We start from the raw sequence: 5,260 nt of genomic DNA, 5'->3' as shown, positions 1-5,260 counted from the left end.
ATTTCTAAGGTAAGGTCATTTAGGTTTGGTTTAGATGCTAACCTAACCTAGGCTAGAAAAAGTTTCCTTTGCTTCAGAGCCCCAACTACGTAGACGGGCTACTGTTGATATTAAACAGTAATAGAAAGGTGATAAAACTCAGATGAAATGAATAAAGATACAGAACGGGTCAATTGAAATATGAAGTATTTGCTAAATACAATTTTTGACAGATCCAAATGCATCCTAAATTCAGTCACTTAAATCACAATGCTGAATATTATTTTAATTGTTGGAACTAGTTACAGGAAGTAAAAATATCAAGCTTAAAGGGATGCCAATACAATAACTTTATATACCTGTATAGGATCTCTTAAACTTCTTTTCCCTAAAGCGGAATGGATTTACATAAACCGGTTCCTTTCCTCAAACATACTACCTATCTCTCCTTTTTTTTCACCCTGGTTACATCAACACACATTTATATACCCCAATCTGAGCTATATATATATATATATATATATATATATATATATATATATATATATATATATATATATATATATATATATAATATATATATATATATATATATATATATATATATATATATATATATATATATATATATATATATATATATATATATATATATATATATATATATTTTTTTTTTTTTTCATACTATTCGCCATTTCCCGCGATAGCGAGGTAGCGTTAAGAACAGAGGACTGGGCCTTTGAGGGAATACCCTCACCTGGCCCCCTTCTCTGTTCCTTCTTTTGGAAAAAAAAAAAAAGACTATATATCATCTTTCATATCGGTACATACGATACATTGTCTTTGTACTAATATAGTTTTACTGAACATATTTTTGTTTTTCTTTCTTTGTCTCAACTGCCGATGTTGGAGCAACCATTACTTCTGAAATGGTGTTGGGCAAGAAGGGCGAATATTCTGCGTGTAATCTAATTAATTGAATTTATGCCATTGGATTTTTCTCATCTATAGACTTTCTTCTTGAACTGCATGTTACATGATGAAAACAAGGTCTGGTTTATTATTCTCGTGAAGGAACTTGAACAGCAGCAAATATATAAAGATAATCATCCGATGATCGCAGTTAGAAACTGACAGATGTAATATAATTACAAATGTGAACAAAACAGTGAGTTGGTGACATGTTTCATATGTTTGTAATGCAACTCTGAAGTTAGTTCGTAGATTCTTAAGGGGAATGAATGTTGGACAAATGGTGAAGGAAAGTGCAAAAACGGGGCTAAGTATTTCAGTCCAAACTGGAATTCATTCATTCACTTCGACATTAATCTCAGGACATTTCAATGCCTGAGATTTACATGATACAGAAAATCTTCAAACAAGGACGATAGACAGATAGATAGATGGTTGAATAAATAGGAAAACTGATAGATGTAGGTGCAATCAGAGTCGATCCTGATTTCGTTCACAGCGAATGAGATGATAGATAAGCGAGGCTATAACCATCGTCTATGATTATTGTAAATGACTAATAATGATTAATCTTTATTGTTTTTGTGCGACTGCTGTTAGCCTTTGAGGGTTAATGCTCCCTCAAAGTTGCCCGGACCCTACCACTAGGAGGTCAGCAGTTCGACTTAGGGTCCATTTGTGCCATGTTTATGGCACCTAACAGAATGGATGTATTTTTCTTATTTTTTTTTTTCATCCCTATGCATGGGACTCATAAATGTTAGGAACTTTTCCTAACGATTTGATCCTTTATGATAACCGCTTCATTCGTACAATAGTTTGTCAATAATTTGCAACTGAATGAGAACTTTTGCCATAGGAAGTGTCTTCTGAGGACCGGGTATAACAGGGTCGACTGCTGGAGGAGGAGCAGCTTCTCCAACCTCAGCGACGGGAACTTAAGGTTCAAGGAATTTCAGGGATGAATGTTGGTGGTGTGGACTTTAATCTTCAACACGGCCGCTTCAGCTTTAGGGTCGGCTGCTGCTGCAGGTGCTGCTGATCCTCCAGTCGCAGCGACGGACACATCAGGGTCTTCATCGACGACCAGTACGAGTACGTCGGGATCCACCAAGCCTGATTCATCCCCATAGAAGTAGGGGATCAAGGTCACCAATTCAGTGGTAGGCATCACTTTGCCCCGTTGTTTGGTGGGAGCCAAAGAAACATTGATGGGGATGGCGGCTGCTCCTGTGTCAACTACACCAGTTTCTTCGCTGGGTCCGCCTTCGCACAGGTCATCATCATCTTGATGCCGAGTCTGGATCTTCACCACTACTCTCTCGTGCACGGGTTCGATATCCAGACGTGATCTCTTCCTGGAAGGCCTTTGGCATTCTGGAAGGCACCGCTTTCCTCCCTGGGCCAGCCCCTCACTGCTGGACAACCAGGCAATTCTGGTGTAGGCGTACTCCTTGTGGCGGCCGTTGCGTCCTCCAAGTCTGCGATCTGCCTTGATGCCCCACCGTCCCAGTGTTCTCCCGACGTTCAGGACGGCAGCTTTCTCGTACCCGAACCCTTCGCAGAATTCACAGTATCGCAAATATAGCTCAGTTCGGCTTATACAATCTTTAACAGCCCCGGTTTGCTGGATGTGAGCCTCGAAAAATTCAAGGAAGGATTCCTTGCCAGGGTACCGATGGGCAGCGCGGACGTGAGTCATTTCTGCGATCTGGTGAGATGAGTGATTTACTTGACGAAGTAAACTTTCATAGACCAGCACTTGCAACAATATAGTGAAACCACACAAAAATATAGTCGACTCTCGTTTCCTCATTGATTTGATATCCTAGATGATACATTAACATAGTGAAGTTGAAGAACTAGTGTAATGAAGATGAAACATCAATATAGTGAAGATGGCAGGTTACGGTAGAGGGTGTACACTAGGCAGAATTGCCTCTAGTGGAGAGTGTAATGTAGCTTGTAGTGGAAATATAATGGTGTGTGTGTGTGTGTGTGTGTGTGTGTGTGTGTGTGTGTGTTTACGTAGTGATACAAAGACTATATAAGAAAAACAGGAAAGCAGGAGTAATCTCGCGTGAGCAATGGCTGCTTTAATTGTGCACGTTGTCAACAGCTGGTGGTACTAATTACCCTTGTGCTGTCTGGCTGTCTGTTTGTTGACGAAAACTTTACAGTGAGTTTTCAGTTTAAAAAAAGAAAATAATCTAAAACTTGTTGTTTTTATGTTTTTCCCAAGGATGAATTATTGTACAGACGACTTGAGACAACTATGAGCAATAACATATATAGGTAACATTAAACACAATGTTAGGGACCAAATCAACTGGACGATTTCATCAACAATCATGCCATATCAACCAGGACATATTTCATTCTTTAACATTAAAGCAACATATTTACATACATATCCTGTAATTGGTCCACGTAAGCCTGATGATCCTGATGAAGTGATTATGCAGATAAGAGATAATGGGAAATACTCTAACAATAATGAGCTTGAAAACAAAGTTAACTAGCATAAGTGACTCGTCAATAAGTAAGCTCAAGAATATTTTTGTCTTTAATTACAAAACTGTAGGTATTGGGGAAATATGGTATGTACTTCTTGATATCTAAAAAATTCGCCTTTGTCTTTGTTGAGTTTGTAGAAAAATGTGGTTGTTTGTTATCTACTTGTCTTAGATTTATCCCATCCTACGTTTATATTTATTAATGTCTTACCTATTCCATCACAGCAATACCCCTTACCTTTCTTTGTCCTGTGGAAATGTGTGTAAAATGTGATGTGTGGGAGTAGTTTTCCTCCTCTTGCATATCACACATAGATAACATCTTTTTCTGCTCATAATCATATATCTGATTAATCTCATGTGAGTTCTAAGTACCGAATCACAGACATCATTATCTCTTACCGTCATGTTCACTGCAGAGAGAGACACCATTATCTCTCACCGTCATGCTGCAGAGAGAGACACCATTATCTCTCACCATCATGTTCACTACAGAGAGAGACACCATTATCTCTCACCATCATGTTCACTACAGAGGAAGACACCATTATCTCTCACCATCATGTTCACTGCAGAGAGAGACACCATTATCTCTCACCGTCATGTTCACTACAGAGGGAGACACCATTATCTCTCACCATCATGTTCACTGCAGAGAGAGACACCATTATCTCTCACCATCATGTTCACTACAGAGGAAGACACCATTATCTCTCACCATCATGTTCACTGCAGAGAGAGACACCATTATCTCTCACCGTCATGTTCACTACAGAGGGAGACACCATTATCTCTCACCATCATGTTCACTGCAGAGAGAGACACCATTATCTCTCACCATCATGTTCACTACAGAGGAAGACACCATTATCTCTCACCATCATGTTCACTGCAGAGAGAGACACCATTATCTCTCACCGTCATGTTCACTACAGAGGGAGACACCATTATCTCTCACCGTCATGTTCACTACAGAGAGAGACACCATTATCTCTCACCATCATTAAGTTCTGGCCTACAAGTAACAGAGAACTACTACTCAGGACCACCTGGCCATTGTTTGTTTGTGCCAACATTTCCATCTATCGATCACCAATATACCTAGTCTGTCCCATCTATCGATCACTATAACCAATCTGTCCCATCTATTTATTTTCATTATACACTGTGTGTCCCCATCTATCGATCTTCACTATACCCAGCCTGTCCCATCTATCGATCTTCACGATACCTTGTCTATCCTATCTATCGATCTTCACTATACCCAGCCTGTCCCATCTATGGATCTTCTCTATACCCTGTCTGTCCCGTCTATCGATCTTCACTATACCCTGTCTGTCCCATCACTCAATTCATTATAATGTGTGTCCCATCTACACATCTTCACTATGCCCTCTGTCCCATCTATGGATCTTCACTATACCCAGCCTGCCCCATTTATCAATCTTCACTATACCCTGTCTGTCCCATCAATCAATTCATTATAATGTGTGTCCCGTCTACACATCTTCACTATAACCTCTGTTCCATTTATGGATCTTCACTGTACCCATCACCCACCCTGTCCCATCTATGGATCTACATTATATACTGTCTGTCCCATCAATCAATTCATTATAATGTGTGTCCCATCTGCACATCTTCACTATACCATCTGTCCCATCTATGGATCTTCACTATACCCAGCCTGTCCCATCTATCAATCTTCACTATACCCTGTCTGTCCCATCTATGGATCTTCACTATACCCTGTCTGTCCCATCTACGAATCTTCACTGTACCCTGTCAGTCCC

This window comes from Panulirus ornatus, chromosome 58, assembly GCF_036320965.1.
Source record: "Panulirus ornatus isolate Po-2019 chromosome 58, ASM3632096v1, whole genome shotgun sequence".
NCBI lineage: Eukaryota > Metazoa > Arthropoda > Malacostraca > Decapoda > Palinuridae > Panulirus > Panulirus ornatus.
The sequence above is the reverse complement of the archived record's forward strand: the minus strand, read 5'-3'. Positions refer to the sequence as shown.